At 44.7% G+C, this 20047-nt stretch overlaps 1 pseudogene; it reads right to left on the reverse strand.

Moving 5' to 3' along the window:
- Positions 1 to 1276: 1276 nt before the first annotated feature.
- On the reverse strand, positions 1277 to 4401 carry LOC123396242 (annotated as a pseudogene).
- Positions 4402 to 20047: the final 15646 nt, after the last annotated feature.

Consider the following 20047-nt stretch of genomic DNA (forward strand, 5'->3'; position numbering starts at 1 on the left):
CTCGGTTTTGGATATATCTCTTTAAGTTTCAAGGTGATTTTGAGTGCGTTCTTCTACGCTTTCCACATTTTTGCATGCACTACGTACCTCATTTCTTCTTACAATTTGGATGGTTGATCTAGTAGTTGATTACTAGTATTACGGAAGTATCGTGCGAGAGGTTTCCGGTGTGTGGCACCTGAGCCAACGATGATTGGTGAAGGAGTCCCCGTATTCACACCACTATTCAATTGCTGGCTAATAAATAAGTCCAACATTTACTTCATCTGACATCATGTTCTTATTATGCACTGCTTGAAAACAGAGCTTATTTCTTTTTAATTCTCATATAAATAAGTCCAAAATAAAAGTAATGAAAGAGCCAAAGTATCTTCGTATCGAAGTAAAACATGAAAGTACACCTTGCAGCATTGAGAAGGTCATCAAGTTCTTATTATGCACTGCTCATCGCTTAAGTTGGGATAGTAGAGCTGCTTGTGCCAGCATTTGCTGACAGTTTGAAGGTTACCGCTTTCTCCTTAAACGTAGATTAATTTCCATTTCGGTTCAGAATTGGGCACTCCTAGGTCAAGAAAATTAGCAAAGGTCATGCCCAATTTTCTTGACCTAGAAGGTGCCCAATTCTCAACCGAAACAAAATCCTTATCCTTTCTTGAAAACAGAGCTTATTTCTTTTTAATTCTTATCTTTATTTTTTATGTGAGTGAAATGGGTCCAAAATGATCTTATTCAAACCCTTGATTGCTTGCATGATTTTTCTGCCCATTTCTTCTAGGAGTAATTCTTCATGTAGTTGTCTCTATTCAAGTTGATTGTATATTTCCAAGTTTTTTCTTAAAGCTAGCACCAAAGTGTTTTCTTAAAGCTAGCACCAAGCCTCTATTCAATCAGACAAAGGCTCTCGACCAGATGGATTCAATGGAACTATTACAAGATACTAGCTGAATACCCGTGCGTTGCAACGGGGATAAACACCAAATGCCTCTAATATCTACCTTTAAGATCCGCACTAATGCCAGTTACAAAATTTACAATATTTTTTAACTGATTTTCATGATAACTAATTCACATATGGGTTACCATGGCACATTATATTCCATTCATCTACAATGTAGCCAATATTGAAAGGAAAGGCAACTAAAAGAGCACAAGGAAAGGAATATATTGTGCTCAAATTCCCATCCCTGCGTTAATTGCAAACTTTGACATATAAGCGAACATCTCTCTCCCATTGGTAATTTATGTTGTTTCATCTGCCACCCTATTGTTATATCATTTAAATCTCGCACAGATTTCCTGTGAACAGACCTAAATCAGATACACCACCAAGCCTAACAAAGCAAGAAAATGCACGAAACTGAAATTATATTCTATATAAGCAGATTATAAGATAATTTGAAGGGGTTCTATACAAACAATTTAAAGCAGCACATGCATGTCGTATGAACATATACTACGTACTGAACAATTAAAAGCAGCACATGCATGTCGGATGAACATATATACTACATACCGACGAATACACAACACTGTACTCTGAAAGTCATTGTTGTCGCACTCACTTATTTCCTCTTACCGTTCTTCTCCTAATTTATTCCATGAACTAAATACATACTGACATATTAATAAGCGACATCTTTATTTTAGTCCATATGTTCTGTTTATTAACTGTAGGAACATGAGAAAATGAGACTAAAATAGTTCGTTCGTGCCATAGCAAACCTAGCTAGGTCTCTTCCCTTCAATAATCAAAAGAGAATACATGCATACAAATAAAGCAGGTACACACCTCCAATTAAGTTCATCTGACCCATTTCAACACAAATATACATAGCCATGGATCAGCTATACATACCTGATGCGCCGCATGTCTTCATATTTCGTGTTTTCCTCCGCCTGACCATCGGCGCCACTGCCCACCATTGCCTACACACATATCTATGAGCAAATGTTCGTGCTTTGCAACGGGAGAAAAAATTAGCGTCGTAAGTTGTTCCTCATTTTACAAAACATTGTCATTGGGCGCCACTCCCTTTCCCAATTCTTTACTGAGCTACGTAACCCCATTAGGCATACAAATAAAAGCAGATTGCTCACACTATGTATAGTAGAGCATCTTAGAATGGTGTGAAAAGAAATCAATATGCAAGATGCAAAACATGGCTAATATACTTTATTTGTAGCCGTAGAATCATAATAAGACTTCACTGGAACATTTAATATGTTATGAAAATTCCACCAATAACATGAAAATATATGACGAACATCTCATTTTTGGAGCATCCATCCCACTTATTGTTAAGCATTTGTGCTACACAAACATGCGTTTACAGAAAAAGAATTGTAGTAAGCAGACATGTGTCTGGCTGCACATTTATCATGTATGAGCTCATATGGCTGTAAAGTTCAGAAAAAAAAACAAAGTTTGGAACATTTAATTAGCGTCATTAGTTCTTCCTCATTTTACAAAACATTGTCATTGCGCACCACTTCCTTTCCAATTCGTTACTGAGTTACGTAACCCCATTAGGCGTACAAATAAAAGCAAAATGCTCACACTATGTATAGTAGAGCATCTTACAATGGTGTGAAAAGAAATCAATATGCAAGATGCAAAACATGGCTAATATACTTTATTTGTAGCCGTAGAATCATAATAAGACTTTACTGGAACATTTAATATGTTACGAAAACTCCACCAATAACTTGAAAATATATGATGACATCTCATATTTGGAGCATACATCTCACTTATTGTTAAGCATTTGTGCTACGCAAACATGTGTTTACAGAAAAAGAATTGTAGTAAACAGACATGTGTCTGGCTGCAGGTTTCTTATGTGTGAGCTCATATGGCTGTAAATTTCAGAAAAACAACAAATTTTGGAAGTCATTGAAATATGCTAACAATACAACAAATTTTATGTATCCCAGTGTGAAGATTTCAGCTTGATAGCAGTTTTATGATACGTTTTCGTGTGGCCTGCATTCTTTTAGAAGGAACTCAAAGGTAGTATAGCTCATCTATCCTTGTGGTTGGCATCCTCAACATCCAAAAAAAGATACCATATATGCAGTGGAGTACGTAATTTTACTGTAGGGCGAAAACAAATATGATAATATATTTCTTGTATCTTTATACAATACATATGTCATCTAGTGAATGAACCGGAAAAAACTCCGTATGATTAACACACTTATATAATCTAAAAAGCACAATTATGTCAGCATCTTCACTAATTTATCTACAGTCGCAACGGGATGGGGTGCAGCTAGGTGTTTTGCTTGACCTAGATAGTTAACACCTATGGCGAGACAAACGCCGCCTATGAAGACAGGTTGTATGGGTTTAGCTGCAATATGTTAGTGGATAGTTACCTGACCCACCCCATCGCATGCACCACCACATCGTCCGCCGCATACTTGTAGACCAGCGAGCTCTCCTTCTCCGTCGTGCCGTACTTCTCGTATTGCATCCCCATCATGTTCTTCGCCTTCTCGTAGCACCCGCGCGCCACCGGCGGCACGCCCAACGACGCCACCTACAGCACCACGGCGCAGCCAGGACGGAGGAAGAGGAGCTTGGTTAGGTCAGCACCGTCCACGCCCGCCAGCACGTCGCACGCATTCACCGCCGCGCACTCCGATGCCAGCATGCAGCGCCTCGTTTTCCGTCTTGAGGACGGACACATCGAACCCCATCGACTCCGCCAAACGCTTCACCGCCGCCTCGTTCTTGATCACCCGGTTCCCCTTGCGCGAGCAACCCCAGCCTCGCCACGACTGCTGCGGCGGCGGCTGCTGGGGCTCCGACATGCTGTTGTCGTCCTTGTAGGCTCCGAGGAGGAAGTCGTGGAAGTCTATGAAGGTCTGGTTGTCTAGTGTACGAGCTGGCTCGACGGCGTGGATGTCGTGGAAGCGCGTCCCAACGATGACGCCCGGGAAGCAGTGCGTGAGCTTGTCGTGTAGGAGGTCGATCACGTGGTGGTCCAAGAGCCCAACACGAGCTCCCCGAACGTATCGACCCACCATGGTTCGTACGCGAGAACTGCGAGGACCACGCGGCGTCGGAGGTGCTGCACTGTGAGCCACACCTAGGAACCCGTCGTTGAATGCGTGGACCAGGTTTCCCGTGTACCCGCTCATGGTCATCACCAGCGCCGGGGCGTTGTGGCGCACGTCGCACCGGTGCGCGTCAGCCTCGTCCGGCCATGCCGCACGGATGCGCATCTCGTGACTGTAGGGTCGCATCAACTCTTCCTTCTCCGCCACGGTGGCTTTGGGGCTGGCATTGGCGTTGGGCGGCTCAAAGAGCAGGAACGACAGGGACGCGGCGTCCGTGCGCACGTCGTCGGCCATGAAGCCCACGTCGGTGTCCGTCGCCAGTGCCACCCCCGCAGGGGATTAAACTCGACTACAACCGGGAAGGTTAGTTAGAGGGGATCATGCATGGGTCAGTTGGAGAGATGGCTCATGGCGGCTATTTTAGGGTTGCTTTTCTTTCTTTCTTTCCGTGGTGAATGGAGGAGTGATGGGAGGATGGTGCGATCGTGGCTAGCGAGACCCAGACTTTTTTATCGATGGTTATCGTGCGTGAAGGAAGAGGTCGAACCATCTATCACGAGGTAGAGGGTTTTACGTGTGAACCGGCTTTTGTCTGTATTTAATTGTTTGGTTTATGGAGGGATGGAAAAAATCGGTGGAACTGCTAGCGGTGGAAGTGCTAGCGACGGGGATGGATCTATCGTGGTCTGTCGTGGTCGAACCATCACGACGGCAGATCCCCCTTTAATAGTAGAGATGTGGTTATTTTCATGTAGGGTCATTGATCTTACATGTATTAATGTTTCCACAATTACTTGGATACCAAATAATAACTCCCTTAAAACCCCTAATGACTACATGAATATTTATATGCCTAGCTATTATTTAGATTTGCTCGAAATATTGTTTGATGGAATGATGGTGATCTCCAATTCAGAACATTCTTCGGTTAGTCCGCATTAATCAATATGACTTTATTATATCCAACACCCTACAAGAGTATTTGCACCATTGTAAGAGTTATGGAAAAGAATGTCATCCAATAACTCTACATTTATTCTTCTCAGATTTTGATAATTATTAATCAATATGATTTTTCTGCCCATTAATCAATATGATTTAAGGATAAAGTAAGATTTTGCTAAAGCCTATATAATCCCTTGTTGATATGCACGGTTATGCATAAACAAATTAATACGCCTTTACTTGATTTTTCCGTGTCAGCCATACCTCATGTGTGCAGGGAACATAGTTTAATTTTATTGGGGTTATATATATGTGATGCAAGTACTTACTTAATACTCCATAGATGAAATAAGGAGCTACTCTAAATTTGAGAAGAATAGATACTACCCTGATCTCATCCAATAACTCTAGTAGCCTTTTTTCCTATTTAGAGCGAACTTGGCCAACAATGATGAGGCGGCGGTTCGGGCAAGCCATTCTGGGAGTTGTCCCAGGAGCTGGAGGAAGAACCTCACCGCTATGAGGACGCCGCGGACGACACTGATCCCGACTACACAACCCCTAGTGGCGTCGGGGATGACACCACTGATGGTGCCGCCGGGGATGCCACCACTGATGATGGCAGCGAACGCACAGATGGCAGCCAACCGAAGAAGCAATGGAAGGACCGGCGCCCAAACGTGCTCGGCACCCTCGAGGAGGAATTTACTGAAGTGTCCTCCAGTCGACATCCAACGGAGCCCAAAGAATTAGTCGGTGGGTATGCGGGACAACTCGGGTGCATTATCCGGAGCACAGTCTCGATCAACACCGAGAACCTAAGGCATCAAGGCCGAGCGAATTTGCGCAACCTCCTCTTCACAAAGCTGCACGAACGATACAAGTTCCCCGGTGACATCGCAAACACACGCCTCGCGGGGAATAAAGTGAACAGTGCCACCCTCACGAAGATGAGCAAGGCTCTGGCTACTTGGAGAGCCTCGGTGAAGAGAAGGATTCTAAGAGGTGATAGTTATGAGAAGATCAAAGAGACAAATCCTTCGATCATCAAATCTGACTACGTGGATTTCAAGATCAAGTGCGAGAGCAACGCATCCGCGGGAATCAAGTCAGTGGGGGAAAGATATGTGGGACTTGAACCTAGGGCTCCACAAACTCGGTCCCGGCGGTTACAGAGTGGCGGAACCTAAATGGGACAAGGAGGACGCGGAGCGTGCCGAGCAAGGCCTACCGCCCCTCTTCGATAAATACCCTGAAAAGCAGACCAGGAACTATGTCAGGGACCGGTAAAAGGTGGACCCAGTAACAAAGGAGCTTACCACGGATCCGAAGGTGAAGGAGCTTGAGCTTGTTCTGGTTAGGAATACACCCCCGCGATTAGCTCCATATGGTTGCATTCTAATTAATGAAGCCAAATTTCTAAATGGTTCACGTTCCTTCCGCAGGAAACTGAAAGCAGTAGCGCGGGGTCTCCGAGCTCCCCGTCTGCCCCTTGGGACATCACTTTAAATAGGGCGTTGAATGTAATGAAACACAAGGATAAGCTCGGTAAGCCGTCGTCAGCTGGTCGTGTGGCCGGCGAAGGTTTGTCCACTAAATGGTCGGAATACTATAAGGCTGGGCAAAAGGACAAAAAGACCATCTCGGAAAGCCAAGAGCGCGAGGTTAAAGAACTCAAGGTACAAGTGGCGCGGATTCCGGAGATAGTCCAAGAGCAAGTGCGAGACCAACTTGGAGCAACGATCACCGCCATTATGCCTTCCTTGCTTGAGGGGTTGTGGGGGTGGATTGCGGGCGGCCAACATGGGCCGCTGCTACGGCAACAGAAAACAGCGCCAAAAAATGGCACGTTGACGGAGACTGGGCTTGCGTTGGTTTTTCCCTTGAAGAGGAAAGGGTGATGCAGCACAAGAGCAGTAAGTATTTCCCTCAGTTTGAGAACCAAGGTATCAATCCAGTAGGAGAATCTCGTCAAGTCCAGAGTACCTGCGCAAACACAAAAGAGCTTGCACCCAACACTTTAAAGGGGTTGTCAATCCCTTCAAGATTGATTGCAAAGTGAGATCTGAAGGCGGAAAGTGCAACGTAGTAAAAGTGTAAGGCTGAAAATATGGTGTGGAGTAGACCCGGGGGCCATAGTGTTCGCTAGAGGCTTCTCTCAAAATAGCAAGTATTACGGTGGGTGAACAAATTACTCTCGAGCAATTGATAGAACTGTGCAAAGTCATGACGATATTTAAGGCAATGATCATATATATAGGCATCATGTCCGAGACAAGTAGACCAATACTTTCTGCATCTACTACTATTACTCCACACATCAACCGCTATCCAGCATGCATCTAGTGTATTGAGTTCATGACGAACAGAGTAACGCCTTAAGCAAGATGACATGATGTAGAGGGATAAACTCAAACCAATGATGAAAAGCCCATCTTTTTACCCTTGATGGCAACAACACGATGCGTGCCTCGCTACCCCATCTGTCACTGGGTGAGGTCACCGCACGGTATGAACCCAAAACCAAGCACTTCTCCCATTGCAAGAATCATAGATCAAGTTGGCCAAACAAAACCCACAACTCGAAGAGAATTACAAGGATATGAATCATGCATATAAGAGATCAGAAGAAACTCAAATAAGATTCATGGATAATCTGATCATAAATCCACAATTCATCGGATCTCGACGAACACACCGCAAAAGAAGATTACATCGGATAGATCTCCATGAAGATCATGGAGAACTTTGTATTGAAGATCCAAGAGAGAGAAGAAGCCATCTAGCTACTAGCTATGGACCCGTAGGTCTATGGTGAACTACTCACGCATCATCGGAGAGGTCATGGTGTTGATGAAGAAGCCCTCCGTATCTGAATCCCCCCTCCGGTAGGGCACCAGAACGTGCCCCGGATGGGATCATGCGGAGACGGAAGCTTGCGGCGGCGGAAAAGTACTTTCGATGATGTCCTGATTTTTTCTGGGATTTTAGGGAATATATAGGCGCAAAACCTAGGGCAGAGGTGGCCCAGGGAGGCCACAAGCCAGGGCGGCGCGGGCTCCCCCCCCCCCGTCTGCGGCTAGGGGGCTTGTGGGGTCCCTACACGCCCCCTGCCCTGATTCTCCGGCATCACGTTCTTTTTCTGCTTTGGAAAAAATCTTTTTGGCAGTTTCATTCCGTTTGGACTCCTTTCAAAATCCTCCTCTGAAAGGGGTCAAAAACATGGAAAAAACAGGAACTGGCACTTGGCACTAAGTTAATAAGTTAGTCCCAAAATAGCATGAAACCATCAAAAATTATAGATACGTTGGAGACGTATCAAGCATCCCCAAACTTAACTCCTGCTCGTCCTCGAGTAGGGAAGTGATAAAGACTGAATTTTTGATGTGGAATGCTACCTAGCATAGTTGTCCTTTGCAATTTCTTTCGTGTGACATGAATGTTCAGATCCGTAAGATTCAAAACAACTGTTTGCTATTGACATGAAAACAATAATACTTCAAGCAAACTAGCAAGGTAATCATGAACTTTCAAAATAACAAGGCCAAGGAAAATTATACCTACAAAATCATATAGTTTGGCTATGCTCCATCATCCTCACACAACTAATGTAAATCATGCACAACCCCGGTTTTGGCCAAGCAATTGTTTTCGCACTCTTACTTTCTCAAACTTTTTATAACTATCACGCAATACATGAGCGTGAGCCATGGATATAGCACTATAGGTGGAATAGAGTGTGGTGGTGGTTGTGAGACAAAAAGGAGGAGATGGTCACATTGACTCGACGTATCAAAGGGCTATGGAGATGCCCATTAATATATATCAATGTGAATGAGTAGGGATTGACATACAAGGGATGCACTAGAGCTATAAGTATGTGAAAGCTCAAAAGGAGAACTAGTGGGTGTGCATCCAACTTGCTTGCTCACGAAGACCTAGGGCATTTTTGAGGAAGCCCATCATTGGAATATACAAGCCAAGTTATATAATGAAGATTCCCACTAGCATATGGTAGTGACAAAGCAAGAAGCTCTCAATCATGAAGAACATGGTGCTATTATGAAGCACAAATGTGGAAAAACATAGTAGCATTGTCCCTTCTCTCTTTTTCTCTCTCTCTTTTTTATTTGGGCTCTTGGGCCTATTTTTTCTCTTTTATCCTTTTTTTTATTTGGGCACTTTGGCCTCTCTTTTTTTATTTCCTCACATGGGACAATGCAATAATAATGATGATCATCACACTTTTATTTACTCACAGCTCAAAGCTTAGAAATGAATCTATAGGAAATGCCTCCGGCAGTGTACCAGGATGTGCAACGATCTAGCTTGTCGTATGACGTTGAAACATCTCGCAACCTATCTTACGATCATGCAATGGCAATATGAGAGTGACGACACAAGTCATGAGAGGGAATGGTGGGAGTTGCATGGCAATATATCTCGGAATGGCTATGAAAATGCCATAGTAGGTAGGTATGGTGGCTGTTTTGAGGAAGGCATATGGTGGGTTTGTGTACCGGCGAAAGTTGCGTGGCACTAGAGAGGCTAGCATAGGTGGAAGGTGAAAGTGCATCTATACCATGGACTCACATTAGTCATGAAGAACTCACATACTTATTGCAAAAGTTTTTATTAGTAATCGAAACAAAGTGCTAAACGCATACTCCTAGGGGAAGGGTTGGTAGGTGTTAACCATCGCGTGATCCCGACCTCAACACAAAGGATGCCAATCAATAGACCAATTATGCTCCGACTTCCTAACATAGCGGTTCACCATACGTGCATGCTACAGGAATCACTAACTTCAACACAAGTATTTCTAGATTCACAACACCCTACTAACATAGCTCTTAATATTACCAAATCCACGTCTCAAAACTAATTGAGAAGAATCAAGACTTCTCTTTCTACTCAATGCACATGAAGATGGATGTTTTTGTATCCTCTTTGGGTACCTATCACCTTTGGGACTACTTTCATAGCATAAGCCAACTACCAAGTCACGCACCGCTGTGCTCTAATAGATATAAGTGAAGCACATAGAGCAAAATTATCTAGCTCAAAAGATATAAGTGAAGCACTATGAGCATTCTAGCAAAATCACGATGAGTGCATGTCTCTCTCTCTCAAAAAGGTGTGCAGCAAGGATGATTGTGACACAACAACAAGAAAATACTCCTACGATACAAGACTCTCCAAGCAAAACACATATCATGTGGTGAATAAAAATATAGCTCCAAGTAATGTTACCGATGGATTGAAGACAAAAGAGGGGATGCCTTCCCGGGACATCCCCAAGCTTAGGATTTTTGGTGTCCTTGAATTTGGCTTGGGATGCCTTGGTAATCCCCAAGCTTGAGCTCTTTCCACTCCTTATATCATTGTCCATGAGAACATCACCCAAAACTTGAAAACTTCACAACACAAAACGTAAACAGAAACTCATGATAACATTAGCACAAGAGAACAAACTACCACCTCTTTTGGTACTGTAGCAAACTTGAATTCTATCTGTATTGGTGTTGGGCTACTGTATTCTCACTTTTCCATGGCTAGAACCCCCCCCCCCCCCCGATACTAACCATAGTTTCATCAAAACAAGCAACCAACTCAACAAAAACAGAATCTGTCAAAAACAGACCAGTCTGTAGTAATCTGTATACTTCGTATACTTCCGGTACCTCAAAATTCTGAAAAATTACGATTGCCTGGGAAAAAGGCATATCAACCAGCAGCAAAAAGAATCAACTAAAAATATCTTTCTAAATAGAAATGAAAAATCATCTCGTGAGTGAAACATTTCTGTCTTTTTCTAGTAGGATCAAACAACCATCACCAAGACTAGTCATAAAGGTTTTGCTTGGCTCAAATAGAAAAAGAAACACAAAAAACACAATCACAACATAATTATGATGGTGTGGATGCAACAAAACATAAAGAAAAAGATAAATTCATTGGGTTGCCTCCCAACAAGCGCTATTGTTTAACGCCCTTAGCTAGGCATTGATAAATCAATGATGCTCACACAAAAGACAAGAATTGAAGCACAACGAGAGCATCATAAAGCATGTGAAAATCACATCTAAGTCTAACATACTTCCTATGCATAGGCATTTTATAGGAAAACATATTGTCAAGACAACCAATAGTTGCCATATGCAAGGAAGAAGAAAGAGACAATAGCAATCTCCACATAAAGAGAGGTAATTTGGTAACATGAAAGTTTCTACCACAATATTTTCCTCTGTCATAGCAATTACATGTGGGATCATAATCAAATTCAACAAAATAGCTACCACAGAGGATATTCTTTTCGTGATCCACATGCATGCAAAGTTGACGCTCTTCAAAAATAGTGGGATTATCATCAACTAAAGTCATGACTTATCCAAACCCACTTTCAATATTATTGCAAATATCATTGCAACAAGTAGTGGACATAGCAAAACTAGCATCCCCAAGCTTAGGGTTTTGCATATTTTTAGCATGATTGTCATTTATGGAATTTATAATGAAATCATTGCAATCATGCTTCTCATTCAAGGAGCCCTCGTGAATCATTTCATAAATTTCTTTATCACGATTTTCAGATTCACGCATCTAAAGCAAAACTCCATAGAGAAAGTCAAGTGCACTCAACACACTAGCAATTGGTTCCACATAAGTGGATCTCTTAAAGAAATTAGCAAGTGGGTGAGGATCCATATCACTAGATTTTCAGCAAGCAAAGATGCAAGCATATTGAAGGCACATAGCACACAAGCAAAGGAAAGGCAAACGAAAAAGGCAAATTGTGAAGTGGGGGAGAGGAAAACGAGAGGCAACAAAGTAAATGCAAGAGATGAGTTTGCGACACTTACTTGGATGAGTTCTTGACTTGATGCTCCCCGGCAACGGCGCCAGAAATTCTTCTGCTACGGCAACAGACAACAGCACCAGAAATTGGCACGTTGACGGAGACTGGGCTTGCGTTGGTTTTTCCCATGAAGAGGAAAGGGTGATGCAGCACAGGAGCAGTAAGTATTTCCCTCAGTTTGAGAACCCAGGTATAAATCCAGTAGGAGAATCTCATCAAGTCCAGAGTACCTGCGCTAACACAAAAGAGCTTGCACCCAACTCTTTAAAGGGGTTGTGAATCCCTTCAAGATTGATTGCAAAGTGAGATCTGAAGGCGGATAGTGCAACGAAGTAAAAGTGTAAGGCTGAAAATATGGTGTGGAGTAGACCCGGGGGCCATAGTGTTAACTAGAGGCTTCTCTCAAAATAGCAAGTATTACGGTGGGTGAACAAATTACTGTCGAGCAATTGATAGAACCGCGCAAAGTCATGACGATATCTAAAGCAATGATCATACATATAGGCATCACGTCCGAGACAAGTAGACCGATACTTTCTGCATCTACTACTATTACTCCACACATCAACCGCTATCCAGCATGCATCTAGTGTATTGAGTTCATGACGAACAGAGTAACGCCTTAAGCAAGATGACATGATGTAGAGGGATAAACTCAAACCAATGATGAAAACCCCATCTTTTTACCCTTGATGGCAACAACACGATGCGTGCCTCGCTACCCCTTCTGTCACTGGTGAGGTCACCGCACGGTATGAACCCAAAACCAAGAACTTCTCCCATTGCAAGAATCATAGATCAAGTTGGCCAAACAAAACCCACTACTCGAAGAGAATTACAAGGATATGAAATCATGCATATAAGAGATCAGAAGAAACTCAAATAAGATTCATAGATAATCTGATCATAAATCCACAATTCATCGGATCTCGACAAAGACACCGCAAAAGAAGATTACATCGGATAGATCTCCATGAAGATCATGGAGAAATTTGTATTGAAGATCCAAGAGAGAGAAGAAGCCATCTAGCTACTAGCTATGGACCCGTAGGTCTATGGTGAACTACTCATGCATCATCGGAGAGGTCATGGTGTTGATGAAGAAGCCCTCCGTATCCGAATCCCCCCTCCGGCAGGGCACCAGAACGTGCCCCGGATGGGATCTTGCGGAGACAAAAGCTTGCGGCGGCGGAAAAGTACTTTCGATGATCTCCTGATTTTTTCTGGGATTTTAGGGAATATATAGGCGCAAAACCTAGGGCAAAGGTGGCCCAGGGAGCCCACAAGCCAGGGCGGCGCGGGCACCCCTGGCCGTGGCTAGGGGGCTTGTGGGGGTCCCTGCAGGCCCCCTGCCCCGATTCTCCGCCTTCCCGATCTTTTTCTGTTTCAGAAAAAATCTTTTTGGAAGTTTCATTCTGTTTCTACTCCGTTCAAAATCCTCCTCTGAAAGGGGTCAAAAGCACGGAAAAATAGGAACTGGCACTTGGCACTGAGTTAATAAGTTAGACCCAAAAAAATATAAAAGGCATGCAAAACATCCAAAGTTTGACAAGATAATATCATGAAACCATCAAAAATTATAGATACGTTGGAGACATATCAGCCGTCCCCGATTCCCAGCTTCACGGGCAGCAACTCGCACAACGCACCGGCATCGGTGTCTCCGGCGGAGGCGGCATTGCAGGTGCCTCCGGCGTTGGCGCTGGTATTGGAGCTTAATGCACCCGTGTGTGGGAAGAATACGCTGGTCGGCACCTCGTCATCAAGCGGCCCCTCCGTCACTTGCATGCCCGCCGTTGGTGGTGCCTCGACATTAGCCGAGGTCGACGCCATCACGGTAACTAAGCCTCGGCCGATGACTTCATCTCCTTGCCTTTTTGACTAGGCATCCCTGACGCCCTACATGTTTTCGCAGGGCGCCGCCAACGGTCCATGCACTCTCCTGCACTTAGTGGACGGCGAGTTGATCGATGTCGCCAAGGCAAAAATCGTTGAACCGGGCAACCGCGTGTTCCACGGTAATGCGATGCCACCCACCGAGTATAGGGTTCAACTGGTTCGGGTGCTGCGGGGCTGCGACGACTTGTTACCTCCGTATCGACCCGTTGGGGCCGACGAAGATGATGTGATGACCCTCAGCGACTGCTTAAACTGGTCCATGCTTTGGCCGAAGAGCCAGATACATTTGGGGCGGGGTACACCACCCCACAGACAACACCGCCAGTCGTGTCGGCGCCAAGCCATGGCAAGACCGTCGCAACGCTACCGCCGTCAGCTGATCCGAACATGCATATGGCACAGGATCCGGACGACGACGACGATACAATTTCCAACGTTGATAAGTACATCAACGAACATGGGTACGGTGACGAATTGTTCGGGCCTCCTTCTCAAGAACCCAACCCTGCAAAAGACGATGGCGATCTAGCTGGTACCGCGGAGAAACCCAATTTCAACATGCATCGTCTGTTCAGTTCTCAGGAGACGCCTCCAGCTACCACCTTCACCAAGACTCAAATAGCCGAGGTGCGAAATATTATCAGCCCCAACACACTCAAGAAGGTGGTTTCTGAGCAGAACTCGATCCCATTACAGCAGAAGTAGCAGAAGGGACGGAAAAGAAAAAACAACAAGGGTGCGAGCCAGCCGGCACCGAGTATGATCCGCGCTCAGGACGGGCCACCAATATCTAAGGATACTGAGAGGAGGGTGCATGTGGCAGGTAGGCCGATGCTACCGACTAATCTGCTCAATGCTGCAACCGGTGCTATTCGGAGTCTGCATGACGCTGTTCTTTATATGGAGAAGCGGCGTTTCTCCGGGAATGATGTGACATACCCGGTTTTCATGGCCAAGGTGCCAGAGGGCAAGGGCTTTGTCAATAGCACCATCGGGCGTATGATCGTCTTGCGGTTTGATGACATATTTGCTATGCTTGACCTTTATCCACTTCACTACACCCTAATTCGGCTATTTTCGCTCAGTATGGAGATGTGGATCATTAGAGACAAGACCCCGTACATCGTGATAGTCGACCCCTTCTACATGCGTGCCAAGCTCTTGGATGGCGCTGGGGACCGGCAAGTCGCGAGTTCATACCTCGAAGGCGTCATTCTGGTGAACGCAGATAAGGATAACTTCCTTGTGCCTTACTTTTCCGAGTAAGTCATCCCCTCATCGCCCCGTAACATATGATTTCTTAGATTTCGATCGTTCTTTTTTTTCTAACATTCCATTTTTTGTGCAGTGACACACATCCCACACTCATCCTCTTAAGCCCGAAATATTCCATGACCACGTATTTTGACTCGGACCGTTAGTCGAATAAAGACTACACAAATATCAAGAAAGTTCTTGATGATGTCCTCCCCGGCTACGCCAAATCTGGAGGCACCTTCAGGAGGCCAATTCTTAGGTATGGCAAGCACGTGTTCACCCACGTAACGACGTTCCCCTATGTTAAGCAGCCGCATGGCAGTCGGAAGGATGCCTACTATGCCCTCCATCACATGTGGGCGATCGTACGGGACCAGCATCACCGTATGCTACCAAATGATCTCAAAGAATGGGCCGCACGCTTGTCGGCAATCGAGGACGAGGATATCAACCAAACATTCTTTTGCATCCAGTCGGAGTTGGCAGAAATCATCTATCAAGATGTCCTTGCTAGATCGGGGAAGTTCTACCTAAACTGTCAACTGTCCAACAGTGAAATTGACACAATGCTACAAATGCAGGCTAACAGCGACCGCACATTCATGACCATCACGAAAGACGGCGGCTTTATCCACGCTCCGGTCCCTGAGTCGAGTCGAAAGTAGTGATGCTATGTTGTAATTAAACTTTAATGAACTTGTATGTCTCTTTAGTTTGGACAGTCGTTCAACTTATATGTGTAGTCGATGCTATTTATTAGTAGGACCATGAATCGTGCTATTAATGTGTTGCTTTTCTCTTCCGATCCTTTTGTTGCATACTTATATATTGCTTATATATTATCTGTGAATTGCTACTAACGTTTTGTTTGTCTAGTGCATAGAGATGTCGTCGTATGTCGTGTACAAGGGTGAGGTTCCCGGAGTCTATGGCGACTGGGAGGAGTGTCAGAGATAGGTCCACCGTTTCAGCGGTAACAGTTACAAAGGGTACACTACTAGGGCGGAGGCAGAAGCTAGATACGCGCGCTATCTAGCGGGAGAGAAGGAGCGGAGGAGGAACCGGATGAAGATCAGTTTCATCGTTGATGATGCTCATCGTGACCGCAACCCTCTTCTATGTGATGGTAGTTTAGATATCGACTTGTAATGTCAAGACAAACTCGCTACTCGCGGTCTCGAGACTTGTAATGTTCTAACTTTGTTCGTTATTTTGAATTCGGAGACTAATATGATGAATTGTATTCGGAGACTAATCTTCTATTGTATTCAATAAATCTGTTGTTTATATGTTGTGCTATTTATATTCTGTGCTATAATGTATTTTGTAACCTGTACCAAATTGTAGTAGTGGCGCACCAAATTGCACACTAGTGGCGCACCAGGTGGTGCGCCATTAGTATCTGGGATAGTAATAGCGCACCAGGTGGTGCGCCATTAGTGTCTGGGATAGTAATGGCGCATCAGGTGGTGCGCCACTGTTATGTATATTAACAGTGGTGCACCAGGGGTGCGCCATTACTATTTATTAGTAGTGTCGTGATAATAATGGCGCACCTATAGTGCTCCATTAATAGACAAAGTAGGTGCGCCACTAATAGCCCTTTTTCTAGTAGTGCAGCTATCTACATAGCAAAAAAAAGCGCTAGTCCAGTGGTAGTTCAACACGTTAGTGCCGCTGGAGCGGTACTACCGCTCTGCTGGAGAGGTACTTCTGTTTATACCAAGAGCACAGGAAGCAGGTCGAGGGTACTACGTGCCCTACACACATCCTACTTCTGTTGGATTACCGAGGGAGCAAAATATAAGTGGAAGTGTGTGAGCACTGAACTACGGTAGTACCGTTGGAGCGGTACTATCGATGTGCAACGTAGTACTACCGCTTAGCGCACTCTGGAAAGCTCAAGCAAGGAAGGATACGAGCCTAGAGTGCCTGAAAGAAATGCGGGGTGCAAATTAATTGTGTACGTGATGATTCCACCCAAACTTCTCTGAAGTGGAGCCCCTCTTGATAGTACGGATTTCCTATGACTCAAATCCACCAACACTAAATCAATAGAAATCACTCGTCTTCTCTTTAAACATCGAGGGGGAAATAAACCATCCTGTGCCACCTTGTCATCAATCACCAAAGCCACAGAGGGAAAATTATGTTGTAACACTAGGCATCTTCGAGGAGCGGCTCGTGAAGCCATCTGCTACACCACTATCCAGCGGCGGCATGTCACATCAAGAGAAGCTGCCTCCTAAGCCTTCCACATGCGCAACCAATTGCGTCCCACCCTCAAGCGCCTTCCTGCTTCTAGCACTGGAGCTACAAGCCGTCAGCTGGGCCACGGAGTTCATGGTCTACTTGGAGATCGGCATTCTCCTGATAAACTACGATGAGGTGGAGCGTGTGGCCCGCTAAGCCACATCCTACTGCCTCTGAGACAAAGATATATATCGAACACGTCATAATGGAGTGGCACTGCGGTGCATATATGAGAATCAAGGGCGCGTGATACTTGGTGATATACATGGCAGAGACTACGGCCGACACTCTTCATCATGCACGCTTGTCAGTAAGGTCTTCCGCAGTGGCTTGTATTGGCCAAGTATGCTTCAAGACGTCAGTGAGTTGTTCTAGTCCTATGAAGCCTTCCAATTCCACGCCAATAAGATACACTCACTGGCACAACGGCTCCATACGACCCCCTCTCGTGGCACTTTGTGGTCGGGGGGCTGGACATTCTCGGTCCTTTCTTCGCACCGCAGTAGGCCACCGTTTACTCTACATGGTCATTTACAAGTTCACAAAGTGGGACGAAGTCATAAAATTCATCAGAGGCCTGGTGTGCTGCTTTGGTGTCCCCAACGGCATCACCATTGTCAATGGCTTGGAGTTCACGAGCGGCATCTTCAAGGCATACTATGTCAGCATGGGCACACAGATCTGCTACGCCTCCATGGCGCACCCCTGGAGCAAAGGCCAGGTCGAGCGTGCCACCGCTGAGGTCCTCAAGGGTCTCAAGACAAGAAGCTTTAGCAAGAGGGTGGCAGCTGCTTGGTCTCGCTGATGCGTTGGTTTCCCTCGAAGCTTAAAGGGTTTTGTAGCATAGCGACGACAAGTATTTCCCTCAGTTAAGAAACCAAGGTATCAATCCAGTAGGAAGATCCACAAGACTATGTAAGCAGCCCCTGCACACAAATAGCAAATCCTCGCAACCCAACGCGTGGAGGGGTTGTCAATCCCTCGTGGGTAAAGTAAGGATAGATTGATATAAGCAAATAAGAGTGATAGAAAATACAACGCAACAAGGGATTTTTGGGTTTTTTGATAATATAGATCTGAAAATAAAAGAGCAAATAAAGTAGAATGCAAATAGAAAAGTAGAGATTTCAAATAGATGATGTGAAGTTGACCCATGGGTCGTAGGTTTCACTAGTGGGTTCTGTCGAGAAATAGAAAATGGTGGGTAGGCAAATTATTGTTGGTAAATTGGTAGAAGAGCAAATAATTATGACGATATTCAATACAATGATCAGGTATATAGGCATCACGTCCAAGAAAATTAGACCGACTTCTGCCTACATCTACTTCTATTAATCCACACATTGGCCACCACCCACGATGCATCTAGTGTATTGAGTTCATGGAGAAATGGAGTAATGCCTTCAGATCGACGACATGATGTAGACAAGATCTATTCATGTAGGAATAGACCCCATCGTTTTATTCTTCATAGCAACGATAAATGCGTGTCATGTCTCTTTCTGTCACTAAGATTGAGCACCGCAAGATCGAACCCATCACAAAGCACCTCTTCCCATTGCAAGATAAAAGATCAAGTTGGCGAGACAAAAACCAAATACCAGAGAAGAAGTATGAGGCTATAATAATCAAGCATGAATATGTTTTCATAGGTCTGATCATAAACTCAAAATTCATCGGATCCCAAGAAATACACCGCAGAAGAAAGAGTTACATCATATGGATCTCCAAGAGACCATTCTATTGAGAAACAAAACGAGCGAGAAAGCCATCAGGGTACTGCCTACGGATCCATAGGTCTGATATGAACTACTCACGCATCATCGGAGGAGCACAAATGAGTATGGTGAATCCCTCCTTGATCGTGTTCCTCTCCAGAACGGGCTCAAGATTGTATTTCGTAGACCTAGAACCTGCGGTGACTGAAATGATTTTTCGTCGACTCCTCTAGGGTTTCTGAATATCGGGGTATTTATAGAGCTCAAAGGCAGTGGAGGAGGTGCCCAAGGGCCCTGATGACCCACAAGTACAGGGGATCAATCATAGTCCTTTAGATCAATAAGAGTGTCGAACCCAACGAGGAGGAGAAGGCTCTGATAAACGGATTTCAGCAAGGTAATAACTGCAAGCACTGAAAGTAGCGGTAACAAGTGATTGTGTAGCGAGGTGAAACGTAGCGAGCAAAAAGTAACAAGTAACTAGTAGTAGCAATGGTGCAGCAAGTGTACCAATCCCTTTTGTAGCAAGGTACAAGCCTGAACAAAGTCTTATAGGAGGAAAAACGCTCCCGAGGACACACGGGAATTTCTGTCCTGCTAGTTTCATCATAATCATATGATTCGCGTTCGTTACTTTGATAGTTTGATATGTGGGTGGACCGGCGCTTGGGTGCTGCCCTTACTTGGACAAGCATCCCACTTACGGTTAACCTCTCTCGCAAGCATCTGCAACTACAAAAGAAGAGTTAAGACAAAGTCTAACCATAGCATTAAACTAGTGGATGCAAATCAGCCCCTCACGAAGCAACGCATAGACTGGGGTTTAAGCTTATGTCACTCCAGCAACCCATCATCTACTTACTACTTCCCAATGCCTTCCTCTAGGCCCAAATATGGTGAAGTGTTATGTAGTCGACGTTCACATAACACCACTAGAGGAAAAACAACATACATCGTATCAAAATACCGAACGAATATCAAATTCACATGACTATTATTAACATGACTTATCCCATGTCCTCAGGAACAAAAGTAACTACTCACAAGACAT

The sequence above is a fragment of the Hordeum vulgare genome, chromosome 5H, assembly GCF_904849725.1.
Source record: "Hordeum vulgare subsp. vulgare chromosome 5H, MorexV3_pseudomolecules_assembly, whole genome shotgun sequence".
Classification (NCBI taxonomy): domain Eukaryota; kingdom Viridiplantae; phylum Streptophyta; class Magnoliopsida; order Poales; family Poaceae; genus Hordeum; species Hordeum vulgare.